This window comes from Setaria viridis, chromosome 1 (assembly GCF_005286985.2).
Source record: "Setaria viridis chromosome 1, Setaria_viridis_v4.0, whole genome shotgun sequence".
In the NCBI taxonomy this organism is placed as follows: Eukaryota; Viridiplantae; Streptophyta; class Magnoliopsida; order Poales; family Poaceae; genus Setaria; species Setaria viridis.
In genome coordinates, this window is record NC_048263.2 from 17,861,703 (window position 1) to 17,886,563 (window position 24,861).

A 24,861-nucleotide genomic window follows, 5' to 3' on the forward strand; every position below is an offset into this window, starting at 1 on the left:
AGGACAGCGTTTGGACCAATTTATCGGATTGAGATATTCTTGGTCGTCCTGGTTGAATATGCAAAAATCTTCATTTTTCATTCTCAGTGGATCTTAGCTGGGAAATCTTCTTCATCGATGATCGTGTTTTATCTATCGCTTTGTAATATCGACCCAGCATGGTGTGTGCATGTCAAAATGCGCCTTTTGCCTACCAGTTATGGATACTAGGATGAGTAGCGCCCTTCGCGCGCCCATTCATCTCAAGGTTGAGATTGGGATTGCTATCAAGTCCCCTTATTCAGGGGTGCTGGCTCAGCTTAACTGCACGGGCCACGTCGCGGCTGATCCAGCGGCCCTGGGGCTGCCACTGCGGCGTGCGGCTTCGTGGGGTCCCTTGGGTTCTCAGCTTAGCGGCTCCGGGTTCTAAGGGAGGCTCTTGGTTTGCAGTAAACGCGACCGTTTTTCTTACGCCACACCTCCTGCGCTCCATAATATTCCTACACCAAGAAGAGAAAATTTGGAAATCGTGCTGGTTTTACGGAAAGGCACCCACCTGCTGTTTTGCGAGGAGCCCCCCCCCCCCCCCGCCCCCCAGGCTGCGTGCTCGCAACTCGAGGTGCGGACCTACATGTCCGCTTCGTGCCCCTGGAGAGTGCGCTTAGCTGCTCTGCGGCCTGTTAATGGGGGTCTTCCCGCGGCCTCTCGGACCTGGCCACGTTGCCTCGAATTCGCGGCCATCTGATGGTGGCTGGCTTGGCTGTCTGGAGCTACCACCAGAGTGCGCTGTTTTGCGGGAAGACCCTCGGGTTCTCGGCTTATCGGTTCCGAGTTCGGGGGTTTGCCCCGCCCCGAGGCGCTGGGCTACGTGTCTTTATCCCATTGGTTGGGAGCCTCAAGGATAAGGATGCACTTGATTGCCCTATGTTTGTTTATGTTAGATGCATAAAATTTTTTGCAAGTAGCAACGGTGGCGTGTACGTGTGCATCGGCATAGTGTTGACGTGTTCTTTGCTACGACGACGTGTCCTATGCTGCGCACATGTGGCTGCCAGCTTGTTGATATGCAGTGCTTTTTTAGTTTTGGGTTCTATCCATATATAGGTTCTTCACTTTAATGTACTGATGTTTGGGATCCCAGAGTTTCCCCTGCTTCGAATCACCCGCTGCGATCATAGCGTGGTCTGGGCTACGTGATGTTTCGCCGGCGAGCAAGAACTGGTGCATGCGTGCTCGTATTGCTCGCATGTGGGATTATTGCGGTGCTCGGGATGGACAGCCTGCTTTGCATATTGATTTGGTGCTTGTGGACTAAAAGGTGCGTGCTTCTCGGCCGGATTGTAGCTCTGTTTGTGTGTGTGTTGATTGTGGCGGAACCGTCCAAATTAACCTGACTAAAATACACTTAAGTCGTCTGACACGCGATCATGCACTTTAAGCAAGTCAACTTGGTCGACCGTCAGATTTCATCCGATAAACCACTTACATAAGATCGAGAAGCATTGCTCACACGAAGGTGAGTAGCACAGAGATTACAACATTCTCATCACATTAACGTAGTTCGACAAATTATTACATCAGAGTTTTCGAAATTCAAGCAAGTTTGCAAGGTTCAATCAGATGAAGTAAAACAAGCGGAAGCTAAACGTCGATACACAATATCATGACAAAGCTGATCATGACATCAATAATCCCTGCCCTCGCCGTCCGAGGAGGGATCCCACTCGACTGTCCAGCCCGGAGGGAGCTGGGTAGGCCAAGTGGTGCCAGCAGCCAAACTATTAACATCACCTGAAAAGTGAAGCCACAACAAGGCTGAGCAACTAGTACTCAGCAAGACTGACCCGTCGGGTGACAACTATTTTCACCAAAACCTAGACATGCAAGGCTTTCTAACTTTGGGTTTGCTTTGCCAAAAGCGTATATAGTCGGTCCTTACTTTCAACATTTTAGCTCAAGTTCTACGTTCTTTTAACCAGACTAAATTAGCAGCCTATACTAAGCAAGCATAGTTTCCAAGCAATTTAAAGAACAAGCATCAAGATTAATATCATTATCATGTTCCATCTTTAGTCAGAGCAGAATAGCGATCAAGTAGTCCCAAACTGTGAGAGGCAGACGAATCGATTCGAATTTATTAACCATGCATGACGAACCTAATCTCACAACATCCGCGTACCATGAAGGGTCGCTTCATTTGTCAGCCGTCCCCATCGATCCCTTAGGCACGTGTCAGGGCCAACTGCCTTTGGCATGCAATGCTCCATAATCCCGGCCTCTGCCGTACTATGACCGCACTTGCATGCACATTATGCACCATGGGAACGGCGTTCCAAGGACAGTAAGGGGAGTATGCCACGCCCCAGTTCAATCAGGTACTAGGCTTCCCCATCCCATACTAGGTATGAGATTAGTACTTTCAAACACTTGATCGCGAACGCCGACATGTTTCGGCCTTAGTCCATTTTCATTTAGACAGACGTGGCAAACCACCAAGTATCGAACATAAGCCCTACCCCGTCCGTCGTCCTTATAGTTGCAACATAAATAAAACATTCAACTCCTATACTCGCGAGTGACAGGAAATCACTCGACTTTTACCGAGACCTATTAAGCATTGCAGCTACTCAACCTTAGCATCTAGTATTCAGATCATGGTACTAAGTTCATGCATCTATGGTTTTAATTAACTCCTACAAATGTAAATGCACAATCATAAGCATCAACAATTGGCATAAAAGTAAAATACGGAATTCATGCACCGGGGCTTGCCTTCAGGAAAAGTTAATGGTTCGTCGGGGTCCTGATCTGGCTCAGGCTCGCCTTCCAAGTGATGAAGCTCCGCGACGGGTTCTTCCTCCGGTGCAGGGTGGAGCTCGTAGGTTCCATCGGCGAGATTTGCTTCTATACGACATGCACATGCAAGAGTTTAGTTGTATTCGCACATGTACCCAACGATGCAAGGCATGGCTTAAAGTGGAAAGGAAGTTGCAATAAGGTCACATTCACCTTGACAAGGTTTTAAATTTCTTTAACTTCAAAAGAATGTGGTCGGTTTAAACTTGAGGTTGACTTTGATGGCGATTGTGTACATATATAGCTTCTTACAACTTAGAGTTGCACAAAGAGAGTGGAAGGTCGTGTTTGGGGTGGTTCAAGTGCATTAGGGAAGTTACTTACTTCTGAATGTTTTTATGTACCTCTTCCAATTCCACTTATTTAGCGTATTAGGATTTGTGCTTCCTTTTTATTCCTTTAAGTCGATTAATTAACCAAAAATGATTTCATAGCCAAACAGTAGCTAAAGGTACTGAGAAAATTACATCACCTCACTTAAGCTATTAATAAGTTACTGTAAAATTTTGGAAGCCATTGGATGACCCCAAAAGGAATTATATGCATTTCATCATTAAAGGTAGTATAAGCTTAACTTTTTCTATCACCAAACTTCCATTGAAACAGAGGGTGAAATTTTACCAGTATGTTAAAGGTGTGTTACAGGAGCTTTGGTGAATTTTTCATAATTTTTGGAGAAGGACAACTATTTCCCCTATTTACCTTCTATTTAAACATGCTTAACAAGGAAGGTGATTTTCTTTCTGATTTTTACCACAACTCATATTTTTCTTGCAAACTATACTGCAAAAAAAACTCAACCCAACTGGTTTCACATTTTTCTGAGCTCTGGATCAAAACTTATGCAACAAGGAAGATTTAATCTTAGATTCGCAAAATAAAGTTAAAGCAATGACTTTAAGTTCTAGACCAGAGCCCTAATTATTTTTCTGAGCTTCTACTCATATTAACAAGCATCACAAAGTTGGTTTTACATTTTTCTCACCTTTCTTCTATTTACTATGATTTAAAAGGCCTAAACCATAACTAAAAGCATAGGATATTATTTACAACAGTAACATGAGCAAACTTATTTTTCTCGGGAACTAGGCAGAGCAAGGATTCCAACAAAAGTGGTTTGGCATTTTTCTCATTTTTCTACAATTTACTGGGCATTTACAAAATTTAACTCTTTTTCTGCTGATGTTTAAACGAAAAACCGTGGCAAACTTGCACTCTACCCCCTGAGTCTAAGGTTCAAACGTGTAGAGGTCCCTGAGTTTTGCGCTCAGGCCCTGGAAAGATTGGGGAGGACGCAATGTTGTCACCGGGAGTGCGCGCGGCGGCGGCGGTAAAATCCCCGGCGGTTTGCCGGCGGGGACTGGGCAGCAAGTTGCCGGAGAGGCTCAGGGGCTCACCGGAGCTCGACTTGGCGGGGTTGGGGTGACGGACATGGCCGGCGAGGGTCGAAACACAGCGGCGGCGACTGGGCTTGGCGGGTGACGGTGCAGGCGGCATTCTGGCACACCGGCGGTGTCGGGGAGGCCACAAGCTGCTCGAAGACGTGCGCGGAGGGGTGGAGAAGCAGGCGGAGAAGTCGTCAGAGTGCAAGGTGGTGCGGAGGTGGGAGCCTAGCGGCGGCGTAGAGGAAAAGGAGGGGCGCGGTGAGTGGGAGGTGGCAAAGGGTGGCGCTAACGGCAAGCTCGGCCCTTTTATAGGGTAGAGGTGGAATAGAGGGTCGAGGCGGGGCTCCGGTGGCGGGAGGATAAGGCCGGGGAGCGGCGGGTGCGCGGGCGAGGCAGCCATTGGCCAGCAACGCCATTGGGTCGGGGAAGCGGAGCTCCGGGTGCTCTCCTACCGCGATTGGCCTCGGGCGAAGCGTGTCGTGTGCCTCCGGTCTGTCGGGCGGGCGAAGCGGAGCGCAAGGCTCGGGTTGGGCGAGCGGGTGGAGGCACGGGACGACGACGGTGTGGCGGTTTCTCCAGCGAGCAGGCAAAGCTCTGGTTGGGTGGAGTAGATGTGTGGCAGGGGCGAGGGATGCGCTCGGCCGACAGTTGGCAAGCCCGGCGCTCGCCCCGTCTTGTCGCAGGCGCGGGTTGGGCGTCGGGGATCCCGCCCTGTCGCTGTCTCTCCGGGGATAGGGCGCCGGTGAGCTGCCGGTGGCCGGCAGCTCACGCGGCACGCGGCGTGCAAGCGAACATGCCCGGGCGCGTTGGAGTCGAGGCCGTGTCGGGCAGCAAGCTTGACTGGCTTTGGGAGCTCCCCTCTCATGATTTTTAAACTAAACGTTCAAAACTCCTTTAAGCAAACTTGTACAACTCTGGTTGTAGTTCAAACTTTATTAAAAGTGTTTGTTAAGATTTTGAAAGGATCTGGAGATAGCCCGAGCCAAATTTTGCCAAAAATCTGAGAATTCAGACTTAGCCATTTTAGCCGAAGGGGTTGAATTTCAGGAGTTTGGCTATCGTTGAGTCAATTTTAGGGCATCTTCTAAGTTGAATTAGACCAAAGCGTTGTTGAAGGAGTTTCTCTCCAAACTGAGTACTTCAACTTATATTAAGGGTTTTTTTTGAGTTTAGTTCAAAAATTTGGAGGAACGCCCTCACCAAGAGGCGCACTCTAGACAGTTTCCAGACTTAGCTGAGTTGACTGTTTTACCCAACTTTGACCAAGATTTTGAGCAGGTTTGGATTCGATTTGGACCTGGGTCAGTGTAACAAAGTTGGAACACACTCAAGGAACTACAACTTGTATTAAGTGCCTGACTTGAGGTTAGATATGAAGTCGTGAGATAACAGGTTGCAAAGTTGAAGGAAAACTTGAATTCCAGGACTTAGATGGTTTATAGGGTTCCTTAATACTCCTGTTTTGATTCCTATTTTTGGCCTTCTCCCACTCCGAATTATACAAAGTGTCTTTAACAAAAGTTGTTTGAAATTAAAAGTTTTACAACTCTCATTTAGGCAAAAATTTAAGTTTGCATATAAAATCTCACGTTTTATTTTAAACTCCAAAAAGAGCTTCTTAGGGTCAAAATGGACATTTCACCTCTTTGCTTAAAGACTAACCAGTTGTTTAGGCTTAAAAACACTTAATTAAGGTAGAGTTGTTACAGCCTACCCCCCTTAAAGGAATCTCGCCCCAAGATTCAGGTACAGAAAGGAACTAGTGTGGCCGGTGCAATGTACCTCCCTAGTCGAAAAGAAAACCGCAGAAGTTAGTGTTGAGATACTCTTCTGTTTCCCACATTGCTTCGTCTTCCGTATGGTTACTCCACTGAGTTTTGTACTTTTTTTACCATTTGCCTACGAGTATGCCTTTCTTTCGGATCAAGGATCTTAACAGGATACTCCTTGTATGATAAATCGGGCTCGATCTCCGATTCCTCCGGGGCAAGGACCTCGGTTGGAACTTGAATACACTTCTTGAGTTACGAGACATGGAAAACATTGTGTATCACAGCAATCTTCTCTAGGAGTTTAACTCGATATGCTACGGGTCCACAAATTTCTACAATCTCATATGGACCAATATAGCGTGGAGCCAACTTTCCTTTCACTCCAAAATGTTGTACGCCTTTGGTCGATGATACTCGAAGGTATACAAAATCCCCAACCTTAAATTGGATAGGTCTTCTTCTCTGATCGGAATAGCTCTTTTGTCGGGACTGGGCGGCCTTAAGATTTTCTCGGATAACTCTCACTTTTTCTTCGGCCTCCATTACCAGGTTAGGTCCATACACTGTTCGCTCTCCGGGTTGCGACCAGCTTAGCGGGGTTCGGCATCTACGTCCATACAAGGCTTCAAAAGGTGCCATTTTCAAGCTGGCTTGGTAGCTATTGTTGTATGAGAATTCTGCTAATGGCAAACATTTATCCCAATTCTTGTCATAATGAATGACACAAGCGTGTAGCATATCTTCCAATATCTGGTTAACTACTTCAGTTTATCCATCGGTTTGAGGGTGATATGTGGAACTATGAATCAGCTTAGTGCCAAGTGAAAACTGCAATTGCTCCCAGAAGCGTGCTACAAACTGACTACCTCGATCAGAGATGATCATTTTAGGTACACCATGCAAGGAAACAATTCGGTCAAGGTACAGTTCTGCATATTTCTGTATGGTGTGGGTGGTGTGTACTGGAAGGAAATGTGCTGTTTTGGTAAGTCGGTCTACTATAACCCATATGGAATCATGCTTGCGAGAGGTATTGGGCAATCCGACTATAAAGTCCATGCTTATGTCCTCCCACTTCCACGAGGGAATACGCAGCGGCTGCAAGGGGCCAGCTACCTTCAAGTGGCTTGCTTTAACTTGTTGACATGTATCACATTCGGAAACATATCGTGCAATATCTGGTTTCATCCCACTCCACCAGAAATTTTGTCGGAGATCGTGGTACATCTTGGTACTACCAGGGTGAGTTGAAAACTTGGAGAGGTGGGCTTCATCCATAATTCGTTTCTTAAGATTAGGATCATTCGGGACAACCAATCGAGCTTCATAATGTACAACTCCCTTCCAATGCTGTCGGAAGTGCTTATATCTCTCATCTTTCTGTGCGAGTTTCTCCTTGATAAGTTTTATCTCTTTATCTTCCAATTGGGCTAAAACAATCTGGTCATGCAGGGTAGGCTCAAGAGAAATATGACTTAAGGTGCCGTGGGGAACAATTTCCAATTTAAGCTTAGCCATCTCATGACATAAGGTCTTGGCATAATTAATCGCAGACAAACAGTTGCAATGGATTTTGCGGCTGAGAGCATCTACAACTACGTTGGCTTTGCCTGGGTGATAATGCACTTCTAAGTCATAGTCCTTGATCAATTTCAGCCATCTTCTCTGATGTATGTTGAGGTCTGCTTGAGTGAAAATATACTTGAGACTCTTGTGATCTGTATAGATATTGCAACAAGTTCCCATAAGATAATGTCTCCATATTTTTAGAGCATGAACGACTGCTGCTAACTCAAGATCATGGGTAGGATAATTCAGCTCATATGGCCATAGCGCTCACGAGGCATAGGCAATGACTCGACTGTCTTGCATAAGAACACAACCAAGTCCAGTGCCAGAGGCATCGCAATAAACGTCAAACGACCTAGTGGTGTCTGGCTGAGCTAAAACCGGTGCAGAGGTCAGCAATTGTCTCAGGGTGTGGAAAGCATCTTCACATTTGTCACTCCACACAAACTTAACTCCTTTCTTCAGCAGTTCCGTCATTGGCTTAGCATTGAGAGGTCAGTAATCCACACACATGCGCAGACTCTCATCCTTATTTTTTACAAACAAGGCGGGGCAACCCCAAGGTGATGTACTTGGACGAATAAAACCTTTTTCCAACAAATCATGCAACTGAGTTTTCATTTCTGCCAGCTCTGCGGGTGGCATCCGGTACGGTCTCTTTGAAATTGGGGCAGTGCCTAGTTGCAGCTCAATAGCAAACTCGATATCTCTATCAGACGGCATACCCAGCAAATCATCTGGAAACACATTGGGATACTCACACACTACTGGAATGTCCTCCAAATGGGCTTCAGTCATGGGATAGGCACAAGAAGTTTTGCACTCGCGGTGGGGTAAGTGTAAGATTGAGCTACCATAAACGGGTGAATTTATATGGACTGCTCTGGCAGGGATGTCTAGTGCCACTCGGTGCCGAGTCATCCAATCCATACCCAAGATAATATCTATCCCCTCTATCCCAAGGATAAGGAGGTTTTCCTTAAAAAGGGTTCTCCCCAACTTGATAGGCACCTTGCGGCTCACTTGGTGTGAGGTTACTTTCGCACCCAGGGTAGAGATTATATATGCACCTTTTGTGTGATAAAAATCTAACCCACACTTAGCACTGGTTCTAGTCCCAATGAAACTATGGGATGCTCCCGAATCAAACAAAATAAGAACTGGTTGGTTATAGATAGAAAAGGTACTCGTCATCACTTGTGCGCCTTCCGGAAGTTCGGCAAGGGTGGTGAAGTTCAGCCTGCCTTGGTGGATCTGAAATCTAGGCTTCTTCCCCTTGTTGCCCAGCGCATTGCTCTGACCTGGCCATTGATTCTTGTTGCGGGGGCAGTCCTTGGCAAAGTGTCCTGGATTTCTGCAGGTGAAACAGTGGTTTCCAGTAGTTGGGCGCGGCGGCATTGGGAGAGCAGGCTAGGGCCCTTGCGGCTGGAATCCAGGGAAACGAGGTGCTGCCTGCGGTGGAGGTCGAGCAACCCATCTCCCAGGCTGTGCGGGCCTGCGAGACGCCTGTGGGGGAACCATCCTATATTTCTGTGTAGGTGGGCTGGGTGCCAGCATTGGGGCCTTCCGCTTCATGTCGGCCTTGGGCCTTCATGCAATCCTCCTGGTAAATTGCCAGGTTCACCAGTTCATTGTAGGAATCCACCTTGATGGGATTCAGCCTCTCCTTGAGCTCCAGACTCAAGGCTCTGCGAAAGCGGTCCCTCTTCTTCTCATCAGAGTTTGCATGGTAGCCTGCATAGTGACACAGGTCATTGAAAACCTGTGCATATTGCAGGACATCACAGCCTCCCTGGGTGAGAGCCAGGAACTCATTGAGCTTGCGCTCCAGGAGACCCTCAGGGATATGATGGCCCCTGAACGCCGTCTTGAACTCCTCCCAGCTGACGATGTGGTCGGCCGACTGCATGGTGTGGTAGTGATCCTACCAGAGGAGGGCTGAACCACGCAGCTGCTACGCAGTGAACCAAGCCTTATTCTCATCCGGGCAATGGGCAGTGAGGAGGGAGAACTTGGACTCGATGGCACGAATCCAGGCGTCTGCGTCAAGCGGATCCTCCATCTTGTGGAATAGAGGAGGCTGTGTCCCCAGAAAGTCCTCGTAGCGAGCAACATGAGGTTGCTGATGAGCTCTTCCTCCCTGGGGCTGCTGCTGTTGCCCCTGGGCGATGTGCCTCAGCAGCTCCATTTGAGCGGCCAAGATCGCCTCTAGGGTGGTTGGAGGCGGAGGTGGTGGAGGCACCTGCCTCTGCTCGCTGCCACTGGGAACAGAGCCGGAGCGTGTGCGGTGTGCCATCTGCAAGATTCACCTTTCCATTAGTCACATAATCCCAAAAGCTTGTCTAACCATAAGGAAACATTATGTGCTGAAACGTTAATCTCTAGTCTTGCCGATGGGGCGAAAACAACAATCATATCTTTATTGAGTAGGTGCATGTCTCTTCTTCGAAGTGTACAAGGTTCTCATGCTTATTTGAGGGTTAGGACACATCATACATGACCACTTTCATTTTACGCTTGTTGACCGAAAAGGAAGGAAAAGGGGTCGTTTAGTCGATCTAGCAAGTTGCTGTCCAGGCTGATTTTTCAGCAAGCTGAGCAGTGGGGTTTTGGCTCTAATGGGCGTTTGACAGATCCGAAGCAGCTGAAAATTTACGATTAGTTAGAACAGAAGTTTTTGCACAACTTTGGTATTCAAACTTTGGATCAAAATGTGGAGACAGGGGTAAAACTGAGGAGAAACAGCCACTGCATTTCTGCCATAATTTTTCAGACATTACACTAATTGGTAGCACGGCAAACCCTACATGGAATCAGCTTTTCAACACCCGAATACTCAACTCAAGCTAACATATTACATCACAGGTCGAAATATAGATCGCCGAGGAGTACAACAGAAGAAATCGATCTCAACAAGCCGATACGTCTAAAAGTCATCAAGGTTGCCTACGAAGGCAAAGCTGAGTGCAGGAGAGTGAGCGTCACCAACTCGAGGCTGCGGAGCGGCCTCCTCAAAGTCCATACTTGAAAAGCCCTCGATCTCCTCGGGCTCCTCCTCCTGGGCCATAGGCTCATCCTGCTGCATCTCTAAGGCGTGAATAGCATTAAGCTCATCGTGGTGCTCCTGCAGGTGCTCATTGGCGTTCACCAGCTCCATGTTCACATCATAGAACTGGTCGGCCAACATCTCCATATCATGCTCCATATCTACTACCTCCTCCAAACTAGTGATCCGGTTCTGCATATCAGAAATCTGGACATCCTTCTGTACTAACTCAAGTGATAAGTCCACCATGCCATTCTGCACGGTAGTGAGGGCAACCTGGTTGGCCACTGCCATCCCAATCACAGTGGTCATCGCCCTGCTCTGCATCTCAACCATCCAGTAGAACACATTCATGCAACGAGCGGAAACAAAGATCATGCGCTGTGGGTCCAACACACCTAGCAAGTCAATGTGCTCCATGCGGTCCAACCAATCCGGATCTCTCCTACCTCGGGCAGGGAACAAACCAATCGGGTCTAACACAATCTCCAGGGGGTGTGCCCTGCAGAACTGTGTCAACGCCTGCAAAGATGCAAACTCCCACATGTCCTGCAACGCGTGTCCCTCAGCCACAACCTCCAAAAGTGGCCACTATGGCTGCTCCGGAGGTGGGGGCACCCTCACGTGCACGCGGCGCCGAGGAATCCCGTGGTCCTGGTACGCGCGTCCCATGTAAACAGGCGGTGACGGGTACCCAAAGGAACGCAGGGTGTCCCACAGTATGGCCGAAAAACCCTCGTAGTGGAGGCATCTTGATTGGGTTGTGCCATCCGCACCAACCGCAACGTACACGGGGTGAGCCATCTGTAACAAAAGGACAAGTGAGAAACGGAATCAACACTCGAAAATCAAAACAGATTTCTAGCAGTTAGAGAAAAGCTCATAACTCAGCAAGTATTTATTTAAAATTTCTCAAATTTTACCATCATGTTCTTCAGATAGTGTGCAACAAGTTTGGTATTCAAAGGTAAGCTAGAACATGACCTAACAAGGTGATAAGCTCAGATTTCCATTAAGTGGTACATGCTGGAATTTTTCAAACCCGAGCCAAAGTAAACTGAACATAACTCCAAAACCAAAGACCTAATGAAGCTGAAATTTTACCACCAAGTTCTTTACTAAGTTTTGAGAAACTTTTCTTAAGGGACTCGTAGCAGAAAAAGTTCTTAAGGTGGTAGAAACAGTAGGACTCCAACTGGTGTGCACTCAGGACTGACAGCCAAACAGGGGGTCACAAAACGGATCACAACTTTCAACCTTAGTGGTAGCATTTTGTGAAAACTTTTCAGCAAGTTATTTGGGATATTTAACACAAATTTCTTATATAAAGTTTCTGGAGTTATCATATGGAAGAACCTGAAAGATTTTATTAAAATGTGCATGGCGGAAAAAGGACAGCTAGAAAATTCTTATCGCGGTGCATTTCTTTTTACGACATACACGAGCTCGGATTTATTTCTTTAGGTTGCAATTTTTATTTCCCAATGTATGCACGTCCTAGTCATCCTCACAACCAAAAATAATCGCCAAAAAGCTTTGGACTTACGTGGTTAGTGCCGGTGGCAAGGCAACAATACGACTCTCACTATAATAACTAGTCGAGTTGCTAGGCATCGTTTCATACATAATGTAGTTAGTGTACCTGCAGAAAATCACATCACAACTTGAACCTTCCGTGCCAGCACTCACGAAAGCATCCACAATCATTACCGTTCACTATAGAAATGGCACCCATGCGTTTAACGCTGCATGGACAGCGCACAACCGTGGAAATAGGTTCCCTTGAATAGAACCATATAACCCTTCGTATTCTCGTGATGCGGAATCATGCACACGTATAATAGACGTGAGTGAACAACCGGGATGATAGGCTCGTTGGAATCGAACCATACCATCCTTCGCATGAGTTAACATACGAAACCTGCGCACGTATAATAGACGTGGGCGAAAACAACCGTGATGATAGGCTCGTTGGAATCGAATTCCCATCACCCTTCGCATACTCGCGATGCGGAACTCAGCACATGTATGATAAATGTGGCGACAAGTGCTGGAAGTCAGTAAATAACCAATAGTTATTAGCCACCTTAAATGATCCAAAATTCCCCTAGGGCTTCTCCTACTAAACTCATCCTTAACGAACTTACAAATTTTTCAACTCGTTTCTTGCAAATTTTATTCAGAAAAAGTGTTTTAAGGTCTGTTGTTCTCCGTACCATGCTTCAAGCTCTGATGCTAGCTGTGGCAGAATGTAACACCTGCCATTTTAGTCATCAAAGTGACTTTGAAGAATTGGAAGCAATTCGAGAAGAAAAGAAAAATAAATTGGCCGAAAATCAAATTCGGGTCAAATTTGACCAAAATTTGAATTTTGAATTTGAAATTCAGAAAAATTCGGCAAAAATATGGAATAAAAGTGTAAGAGTGATTAGAACTTGAGGATCAAGAATTTGGAACAGAACTGGTCCTAAATATCTCAAAAGAATCAAAGAAAGAAAATGGAAAACTGGAATCACTATTCATCGTCCGAAAATAGGAATTCAGAAAAACAGCAGCAGAGTCTATTTTCAAAAATTGATTTCTGATGAATTTTTCAAATAAGTGAATCAGAACAACTACACCATATTAAAGTGTGGATTTTGGACTACTAGATTTGGGTGTTGTTGATCAAGAATAGCAGAGGGAGCTATTTCAAATAAAGGCCTAAAGTCAGCATCTCGTCACTGTAATTGCATCACTGAAATCAGCTAAGTCTGAAAACAGCAGTACATGGCTAACTTTGGAGTTGATTTTAGAGAAATGTAGATCAAATGGTGTAGGTGTTTTTGGGCAAAATGGAAACCTTGAAGATAGTAGAGCACAATTGCGTAGAGGTTGGATTACAAGGAAAGGATTTGGATCACTGAACTCAATCACAGAGTAAGGTGAATAGCACTGACAGTTAACTGACGAACTGAACTTTGAGTTCAGCGAAATTCAGTTGAAGCAGAGAAAGAAATTCAAATTACACTGTGCTCGGATGTTTATCTCGGGGTAGAGCCAAAATAAAAGTTGAAGGATTCAAGTTTATCTACAACTTTGGTTAAGACACTTGGGGACCGTCGGATTTGGAATCAGCCATGGTGGAGCTCTGAAGTTTCGGGCGTCAGAAGAAAGGGGGGGAACGATGACAGAGCAGGCAGGACGTGTCGCCGCCACTGTCGTCGGTCGCTCACCAGCGCAACAGCTACGCCACCTCCTCACCACGCAAGCCTACGAGTAGGCCATGGTGTCGTCCATGCGCGCGGTGAAAGCTTGAATAACTACCGCTCCCGCGCCGCCGTTTCTACCGCTGCCTTTTTACCGCCACCATCTCCTCTGTCCAAGCCACCGCCGCCGAGCAAAATACTCCCACCACACCGCCGCTCCCGTCGATTCCCTCCGTCCACACCTCCACCCACACCCCACCAGCAGCCCTAGCAGCTTGTTGTCAGGCTTCTCCGCCGGCACGCCTTAAACCGCCGCCGTTTCTGTCCGCCGTCGCCGCACCTCCCGCTCACGGTGAGCACCCCCTTGCGCTTGTTCTCTTCCTTCTTGGGTAGCCTTAGGCAGGTCCTTAGGATCCTAGGATGGTGTAGCAGTAGTCGTTGGGGTAGTTTGCGCCGTTGTCGTGCGTAGCCGCGACCAGCCGTAGGTGCCGCCGCCCGCCGCCGTGGAGGGAATGGCTCCGGCCATCTCCCGAGGAGCTGTTGCCACGCGCGGGTGCGTGAAGGCACGGAGGTGCTGTCTTGACCTAGTCCCGCCGTCGGTAGGGCGCCGGCCGGCGAGCCACGCCGCCCCTTGTCGTGCGCGAGTTTTGGCGGGAGGAAGAAGAAGGTGCTGGAGCCTTGGGCCCGCGCGTCAGTGGGGAGGAAAGGGAGAAGGAGTCGGCCGGCCGGACACGGAGGCCAGTTGGGCCGCGGCCTTAAAAGCCCAAGAGCGCGCGCGGTTAACCGAAGAGAGGAAAAGGGCCGGAGGCCCAGGGGGAAAAGCAGGCCGCGCTCGCGAGGAAAAGAAGAAAAAGAGAAAGGGCCGTTGGGCCGTCGCGAGCGAAAGGAAAAGTAGGAGAAAGGGGAATCGGCCCAATAGGGCCCGGCCGGGGAGAAGGAGGCCGGCGGGTAGAAGGAATAGGAGAAGGGGTGGGTCCGCGCCACGGGCCCAGTGCAAGTGAGAGGGGGGTAGAATCGAGCCGCGTGAGAAAAGTCGCCGGGGGAGTTTTTCGGGAAAAATTAGATTTCCTTTATAGAATAATTAGTTTAAATCCGAATTTCACCATTTAAATCACAGAAATTTCTAGGAGTGTCCAAAATTAGTGAAACCAATTTTGTTAGGCTTGTTTTATTTTTCTTTATGCATTAAAATTTTTACACCCTAGGAAAATAATAAAAATTTGGGTATTTATTTAATGCCTTTCTTTTAAGGTAATTAAATAAATGCTTAATCCTTATAAAATGCATAAAATATGGAATAACATTTTCATAATCACAAATTATTCTTAACTCATAGGAAATTAGATTTTTAAGTTAGAAAATAATTATAACCTTTTTCCAAAAATAAAAAGAAAGGCCTTAAGTAAGGTTAGGTAAGAAAATAAAAAGTGTGGGCTAATCTTTTGTGTTTTTGTGTGTGGCTTGCAACTTTATCATGATAAATTGTATAGTCCTTGTTGGCTAGCAACTTTATCATGAAGGGAAGTTGTATAGTCTTTTATTCAAAAATTTGCATTCCTAACCCCTGCATATGTTGTACTATAGACCCCGAAGCACCAGAAGGAGATTACTTGGAATTTTCAGAAGGATCTTCGGAGTTTGAAGAAGTCTTTGAATTGGTCCCCTGCGAGGCCAACCCTTCGGACAGTACTAACTTTTTAAGCGAATAAGGCAAGCCCCGGTGCATTACACCTATTATTTTGAAGTCAATATTTCATGTGTCCTTTATTTAGCTATTTGCTATGTGTATGCACTAAGTCTAGGAGTTGCTTGAAACCTATTCTTGTGCATGATCATACCTTGTTTCAAGGACATCTTTGCCACTTGTTCAAACCTTTAATAGATAACCCACGTCTAGAATTGCTTAGTTGCTTAAATACTTGGTTTACCAACCTTAAGGAAAACTTTTGAGTCATACATGTGATTTATGGAAAGATGACTTGAAAAAAATTGAGAAGCGGACAGAAGCTAGAGATGTAGTTCTGTCTGCTAGATTAATTTGGTTAAGGCCCGAATCGTTGTCTTAACCTTTGATCAAGTGATAATCATCTGATCACTTACTGGGTATGGGACCAGTAAAGCCCAGTAGGTTAGTAAACTCTCTGATCGGGAATGCTTCGTACCCGAGCTTGACGTGCTGGAGATTGGCAGGGGCGTAGCCTGAAACTCACATGGTGATCGGGCCAGACGTGGGGTCCCATGTGGGGGTGCATCCCTGGGTCCGGGTAGTCTTATTCCCAATCATTGATCTTGCTAATCGAAAGGTTGTTGTGTACAACCTGGACAGTCGTATATAACTGGTGATCGGGATACTCTCCTGCAGGATGTAAATTGATCCGGATCGCCGTAATTCTCGGTTATGAATGCACTTGATCACTGTTGAGCATCGTAGTATAAACTCATGAATGACATATCTTTCTGATAATGTTGATGTATGACTTAATACCCTTATTGTTGCGTTTACTTTCTTCTCATCATCTAGAATGGTTAGGTAATGACTTAACCCAGATAAAAGATAAAACTAAGGCATCACTTGTAGTAAGCTTTTCGGCAAAAATATATCAACCAAGTACACCAAAAAGCTATCATGTACTTCCAAGAAAAGCTATTATATTGGTTAGTCGGGTAAGACTTGCTGAGTACCCCGTACTCAGGGTTATCCCTTGTGGTTATCTTTCAGAAGCACCGCAGGAGTCTACCGAGGAGGAAGCCCTAGGGTATTGTTATGAATCTCACAATACCCTTAGAAGAAGTTTTTAAATGCTCAATTCCACCTGAACCGTTTATGTTTTAAAGTCTTAGAACTCCATCTAACACTGCACTATTAAGTTTGCTTCAAACTAAGTCTTGTAATAACTCGTACCTATTGTATGTATGTAAAAATGTAAATATTTGTTGATGCTATCCCATCGCGGATACTATCCTGATGTATGGCTATGAGACACGACGTGGATCTTTCGAGGAGTCCTAGGGACACTCGACGGATGACCAGACTTATACTGTTTTAAGTGCGTTTCGGATAATTGCTGCATCGGCAGCAATTAGGCGCATTTAAACCAGTTTAAGTTGGATGGTTCCGCCACACAGAACCACCCAAATTAACCTGACTAAAATGCACTTAAGTCTCCTGACACGCGATCATGCACTTTAAGCAAGTCAACTTGGGTCGACCGTCGGATTTCATCCGATAAACCACTTACACAAGATCGAGAAGCATTGCTCACACGAAGGTGTGTAGCACAGAGATTACAACATTCCCAACACATTAACGTAGTTCAACAAATTATTACATCAGAGTTTTCAAAATTCAAGCAAGTTTGCGAGGTTCAACAAGACGAAGTAAAACAAGCGGAAGCTAAATGTCGATACACGATATCATGACAAAGCCGATCATGACATCAATAATCCCTGCCCTCGCCGTCCGAGGAGGGATCCCACTCGACTGTCCAGCCCGGAGGGAGCTGGGTAAGCCAAGTGGTGCCAACAGCCAAACTATTAACATCACCTGAAAAGTTAAGCCACAACAAGGCTGAGCAACTAGTACTCAGCAAGACTGACCCATCGGGTGATAACTATTTTCACCAAAACCTAGACATGCAAGGCTTTCTGACTTTGGGTTTGCTTTGCCAAAAGCGTCTATAGTCGGTCCTTACTTTCAATATTTTAGCTCAAGTTCTACGTTCTTTTAACCAGTCTAAATTAGCAGCTTGTACTAAGCAAGCATAGTTTCCAAGCAATTTAAAGAATAAGCATCAAGATTAATATCATTTTCATGTTCCATCTTTACTCAGTGCAGAATAGCGATCAAGTAGTCCCAAATTGTGAGAGGCAGACGAATCGATTCGAATTTATTAACCATGCATGGCGAACCTAATCTCATGACATCCGCGCACCATGAAGGGTCGCTTCATTTGTCAGCCGTCCCCATTGATCCCTTAGGCACGTGTCAGGGCCAACTACCTTTGGCATGCAATGCTCCATAATCCTGACCTATGCCGTACTATGACCGCACTTGCACCCACATGATGCACCATGGGAGCGACGTTCCAAGGATAGCCGGGGAAGTATGCCACGCCCCAGTTCAATCAGGTACTAGGCTTCCCCATCCCATACTAGGTATGAGATTAGTACATTCAAACACTTGATCACGAACGCCAACACGTTTCGACCTTAGTCCATTTTCATTTAGATAGACGGGGCAAACCACCAAGTATCGAACATAAGCCCAACCCCGTCCGTCGTCCTTATAGTTGCAACATAAATAAAATATTCAACTCCTATACTCGCGAGTGACAGGAAAGCACTCGACTTTTACCGACACCTATTAAGCATTGCAGCTACTGGACCTTAGCATCTAGTATTCAGATCAAGGTACTAAGTTCATGCATCTATGGTTTCAATCAACTCCTACAAACGTAAATGCACAATCATAAGCATCAACAATTGGCATAAAAGTAAAACAAGGAATTCATGCACTGGGGCTTGCCTTCAGGAAAAGTTAATGGTTCCTCGAGGTCCTGATCTGGCTCAGGCTCGCCTTCCAAGTGATGAAGCTCCGTGACGATTTCTTCCTCCGGTGCAGGGTGGAGCTCGTAGGTTCCGTCGGCGAGATTTGCTTCTATACGACATGCACATGCAAGAGTTTAGTTGTATTCGCACGTGTACCCAACGATGCAAGGCATGGCTTAAAGTGGAATGGAAGTTGCAATAAGGTCACATTCACCTTGACAAGGTTTCAACTTTCTTTAACTTCAAAAGAATGTGATCGGTTTAAACTTGAGGTTAACTTTTATGGCGATTGTGTACATATATAGCTTCTTACAACTTAGAGTTGCACAAAGAGAGTGGAAGGTCATGTTTGGGGTGGTTCAAGTGCATTAGGGAAGTTACTTACTTCTGAATGTTTTTATGTACCTCTTCCAATTCCACTTATTTAGCGTATTAGGATTTATGCTTCCTTTTTATTCCTTTAAGTCGATTAATTAACCAAAAATGATTTCATAGCCAAATAGCAGCTAAAGGTACTGAGAAAATTACAGCACCTCACTTAAGCTATTAATAAGTTAGTGTAAAATTTTGGAAGCCATTGGATGACCCCAAAAGGAATTATATGCATTTCATCATTAAAGGTAGTATAAGCTTAACTTTTTCTATCACCAAACTTCCATTGAAACAGAGGGTGAAATTTTACCAGTATGTTAAAGGTGTGTTACAGGAGCTTTGGTGAATTTTTCATAATTTTTGGAGAAGGACAACTATTTCCCCTATTTACCTTCTATTTAAACATGCTTAACAAGGAAGGTGATTTTATTTCTGATTTTTACCACAAATCATATTTTTTTTGCAAACTATACTTCAAAACAAACTCAACCCAACTGGTTTCACATTTTTCTGAGCTCTGGATCAAAACTTATGCAACAAGGAAGATTTAATCTTAGATTCGCAAAATAAAGTTAAAGCAGTGACTTTAAGTTCTAGACCAGAGCCCTAATTATTTTTCTAAGCTTCTACTCATAGTAACAAGCATCACAAAGTTGGTTTTACATTTTTCTCACCTTTCTTCTATTTACTATGATTTAAAAGGCCTAAACCATAACTAAAAGCATAGGATATTATTTACAACAGTAACATGAGAAAACTTATTTTTCTCAGGAACTAGACAGAGCAAGGATTCCAACAAAAGTGGTTTGGCATTTTTCTCATTTTTCTACGATTTACCGGGCATTTACAAAATTTAACTCCTTTTCTGCCGTGTTTAAACGAAAAACCGTGGCAAACTTGCACTTTACCCCCTGAGTCTAAGGTTCAAACGTGTAGGGGTCCCTGAGTTTTGCGCTCAGGCCCCTGGAAAGATTGGGGAAGATGCAATGTCATCACCGGGAGTGCGCGCGGCGGCGGCAGTGAAATCCCCGGCGGTTCGCCGGCGGGGACTGGGCAGCAAGTTGCCGGAGAGGCTCAGGGGCTCACCTGAGCTCGACTTGGCGGGGTTGGGGTGACGAAGATGGCCAGCGAGGGTCGAAACACAGCGGCGGCGACTGGGCTTGGTGGGTGACGGTGCAGGCGGCGTTCCGGCACACCGGTGGCGTCGGGGAGGCCACAAGCTGCTCGGAGACATGCGCGGAGGGGTGGAGAAGCAGGCGGAGAAGTCGTCAGAGTGCAAGGTGGTGCGGAGGTGGGAGCCTAGCGGTAGCGCAGAGGAAAAGGAGGGTCGCGGTGAGCGGGAGGTGGCAAAGGGTGGCGCTAACGGCAAGCTCGGCTCTTTTATAGGGTAGAGGTGGAATAGAGGCTCGAGGTGGGGCTCCGGTGGCGGGAGGATAAGGCCGGGGAGCGGCGGGTGCGCGGGCGAGGCAGCCATTGGCTAGCAACGCCATTGGGTCGGGGAAGCGGAGCTCCGGGCGCTCTCCTACCGCGATTGGCCTCGGGCGAAGCGTGTCGTGTGCCTCAGGTCTGTTGGGCGGGCGAAGCGGAGCGCCAAGGCTCGGGTTGGGCGAGCGGGTGGAGGCACGGGACGACGACGGCGTGGCGGTTTCTCCAGCGAGCAGGCAAAGCTTTGGTTGGGCGGAGTAGATGTGCGGCAGGGGCGAGGGATGCGCTCGGCTGACGGTTGGCAAGCCCGGTGCTCGCCCCGTCTTGTCGCAGGCGCGGGTTGGGCGTCGGGGATCCTGCCCTGTTGCTGTCTTGCCGGGGATAGGGTGCCGGTGAGCTGCCGGTGGCCGGCGGCCACACGGCACGCGGCGCGCAGGCAAACATGCCCGGGCGTGCTGGAGTCGAGGCCGTGTCGGGCAGCAAGCTTGACTGGCTTTGGGAGCTCCCCTCTCATGATTTTTAAACTAAACGTTCAAAACTCCTTTAAGCAAACTTGTACAACTCTGGTTGTAGTTCAAACTTTATTAAAAGTGTTTTTTAACATTTTGAAAGGATCTGGAGATAGCCCGAGCCAAAGTTTGCCAAAAATCTGAGAATTCAGACTTAGCCATTTTAGCCGAAGGGGTTGAATTTCTGGAGTTTGGCTATCTTTAAGTCAATTTTAGGGCAGCTTCTAAGTTGAATTAGACCAAAGCGTTGTTGAAGGAGTTTCTCTCCAAACTGAGTACTTCAACTTATATTAAGGGTTTTTCTTGAGTTTAGTTCAAAAATTTGGAGGAACGCCCTCGCCAAGAGGCGCACTCTAGACAGTTTCCAGACTTAGCTGAGTTGACTGTTTTACCCAACTTTGACCAGGTTTGGATTCGATTTGGACCTGGGTCAGTGTAACAAAGTTGGAACACACTCAAGTAACTACAACTTGTATTAAGTGCCTGACTTGAGGTTAGATATGAAGTCGTGAGATAACAGGTTGCAAAGTTGAAGGAAAACTTGAATTCCAGGACTTAGGTGGTTTATAGGATTTTTTAATACTCCTGTTTTGATTCCTATTTTTGGCCTTCTCCCACTCCGAATTATACAAAGTGTCTTTAACAAAAGTTGTTTGAAATTAAAAGTTTTACAACTCTCATTTAGCCAAAAATTTAAGTTTGCATATAAAATCTCAAGTTTTTTTTAAACTCCAAAAAGAGCTTCTTAGGGTCAAAATGGACATTTCACCTCTTTGCTTAAAGACTAACCAAATTGTTTAGGCTTAAAAACACTTAATTGAGGTAGAGTTGTTACATTGATCCAACTGCTGGGTGTGCAGGGAGATGTTATGTACGCAGAAGTTGGTGGGCGTGATGTTGATAATGTTAGAAGTGCTGTCAAGGAAGGTGGTGTGTATTCGTTTAGTAAGTTCGCTGTGGTCAATATGAAGCCTTCCTAAAAGCCTTTTTATGCGAAGTATATGATCAAGCTCACCCCCTGGACGAATATGGATCATGTTGAATCTGTCGTTGTATCGTTTCCTTGATTTGTGTTTCACCTGTCGCCACTTTCAGATCTTTCTTCGCGGGTAGGAAGTCAGGCATATTTTATAGGTCAGTGGTGCGATATCAATTGTTAGGTTATTTACTATTCTTTTAGATTATATTTCCCTCTTACAATGATTGTGTGTACTTTCAGATGTTATGGCAATGATAGTTGGTGTGTCTAATGTTACTCATATATAGGTAGGGAGTAACTCAGTTGATACACCTAGAAGAGTCATTGGTATCAAGGATTTGAGGTAGGTTGCTTGTTCATTGGAGTTAAATTCTATTGGTTTTTATACGTGGTTATTTAAATTTGTATGTACCATTGGTGATGTGTTTTTATTGTATGTTTGCAGTGGTTTGGAGATGAAGCTTGTCCTATGGGAAAATCATGCAAATGAGTTTGACGTTGAGGCGGTTCATCTGCTTGGGCAGGAACACACTATTGTTGGGATATTCATTGGGACTTTGGTCAAGTCGTACTGAGGTTAGTTTTCAAATTGGTATTGTCTCCTTTGTATTGGTTGTTTTGGGTGTTTGCTGCACCAGGTTTGGTTCTCATTTCATGCAGGCGAGGAGACTTTGTCTGGTCGGTCCACTTGTAAATGGTACCTTAACGAAGATATAGCAGAAATAGATGAATTCCTTGAAAGGTGTGTGTTGCTTGCGTTGTTTTTCCTTGGATATTTTAAATTTTACACCTAATCCATTGATGTTGTGTCTATTTTTGTTTGTGTTTGCCAGGCTTGGTGCTGATTTCACGAAAATAGATTGGATTATTGATGAACAAGGAGGTGACCACCATAGGTTTTGTCAATTGCTACACAGGAGTGTGTCTGAACTTCGAGCTTTCGATCCTTGGGAGGTCAAGGTAACTTAACGTTCGTGTAGTTCCAATATTGACGTATGCCATAGCATTTTATTACAATGTGTACCTATTTCTCTTGTAGGCTGCCAGTTTCCTTTGTACTGTGACAGTAGTGAGGATTAGCACTGCTCAGCCATGGTGGTTTTCGTCCTGTGCTAGATGCCATAAGGCTTCTGCTCCGTATGGATCTGAGTACCGCTGCAGTGGTGGTTGCACTTCTACTACTGCTATTCCTAAGTACATATTTTAGGCAGTGATTGTTTTGTTACTGTTGGTACTGTTTGTGTTTTTCCCCTAATTTCCCCAGTTGTAGGTATCGTCTCTGTTTAATTTGTTCTGATGGTATGGCTACTGCCAAATTCGTGCTGTTTGGAAGGGTAGCTCAGCAAGTGGTTGGGAAGGCTATTATGTCTCTTATGAAAAATGATTGGATTCCAAGAGAGATTGCTGCTATTGTGTCTCAAAAGTTTACTTTTGCTGTGTCTGTTAGTCAGAAGAGATTGACGCAGAGGGTTGTGTCATTTCAAGTTAATGGGGTGGAGACTTTTCTTGGGAGGCAAGCTTGTTTGCCAGATATACGGGATTATGATGACGTTGAAGCCACGGGGGCATCATCTTTCTTTAGCAATGCTGACCCCTCTAAGCAACCTTCTGCTCCTGTTGGGTTACCTGTGCAGAGGACACGTAACTCATCGCGCCGAGTGGTAATGATGGCTTCTAATAGTATTTTTTTGTTACGAGGTAAATTCATTCCCTGAGCTTTTCTTATTTGTGCTTGTATGCAGCCTTTGGTTACTAAGCGAGTGGATTGTTCTAGGGATAAGCAGGTTGAAGGTGTTGGAGGACCAAGTTCATCGTCGTTAGTGCTTGATCAGTTACGTGTCTTTTTTTGGTAGTTCATGCGTGCTATCCGTTGTTTGTTAGTTGCTAGATATAACTACCTAATTTCTTCTTCAATTATTGGCGGCAACTGGTACAAGTGATCGCAGTGGTGTTGTTGCAGAGAAGTCAAAGATTCTTGCAGTTATAGATGGTTTGGTTGATAATACGGAAGGCGATGAAAGGAATCCTAAGGTTTTGTTCCTTTGCATGGTGTATGTTTGTTTGCTTCCTATGTAGCTACTTATGTATAATGTTTTTAGAGTGGAGAACGGGGCAGCGATGGCCATGATAGCGATAAGGTTGATGGTGCTGACGAGCATGAGAAGACCAGAGATGCTAAGGGAGCTAAATTGGCGGCGACAAAGAGGTTTCCCTATGACTCCACTTAGTTTTGTTTGGTCCATGTGCTTATTATCTGATTGTAATGATATTGATTCGATTTCCTGCAGACGAAGGTCGAATCATTCATGATGATATTGCTACAGTTTCCTGCAGGTGATAGTTGTGTTAGCCTGGTGTTCTTGATGTTCAAGCAATGTTAAAGAGTGTTTCTTTGCGAAGAAAGCGGAGTGGTGATGGTCTAGGGTGCTTTGTGGGTTGTGTAACTGTACTTGTTGTATTTGTTGTTATTATTATTGTGATGCCTTTATGGTTGATGTCGTTGGCTGGTTTAACTTGTGGATCTATAATATATATACTTAAGTACCTACAGCATTGTGTATGCATGGATTCCGTGTTTTCCTATGCTGGGCACTGCGTTGGTGTTTTTAGTATGACACAGAGGAAAAATGCACTGTTGGAGACGAGGTAGATAGTTTTTTTCATGATTTTCCTTCGGATGTGGTTGCCAGATTTAGGTTGTTTCGTGTCTTTCTCGGTGATGATAATTTCTTGGGTGGTTGCCCTATTTGCTCCTGCACCGTGGGTGCGAATACGTGGCACCTATGGTTCCCTAGAGTGAGCGTATCAATTTCTTGGGTGCTTGCTCTACTTTGATACATTGTTGGTGAGCAGCAGTTCCAAGCTGTTTGTTTGGTGGCCAACGGACAATATGTTGTGTCATTGGTTCGTCGTGTAGATGATGGCAAGCACTACATTGGAGCTAGCGACCTTGTTGTTATTGTACACGCGTTGTTGACCATTGTTCTATTATTAGCGGTGTTATTGTATCTTATTTTTGGTGATTCGAATTTCTTCAACATTGCTGCTTTTGCATTGCTTCAGTGTAAGTGCTAGAATGGCTTGGTATATATTTTCAATTATCGTATTAGACACTGGGGAGTAGGATGGTTTGTTATTGGCTTGTTTCGCTATTGTTTGGTTTGTTGTTTCAATAGCTGGTGTATTTTTGGGCTCATATCAAGGATTGTTGGCCTCTGTGTTTTGGTGAGGGC

General features: G+C 45.6%; 1 pseudogene; it reads left to right on the top strand.

Moving 5' to 3' along the window:
• The first annotated feature begins 1,105 nt into the window (after positions 1-1,105).
• On the top strand, positions 1,106-23,384 carry LOC140221616 (replication protein A 70 kDa DNA-binding subunit A-like; annotated as a pseudogene).
• The last annotated feature ends 1,477 nt before the right edge of the window (positions 23,385-24,861 follow it).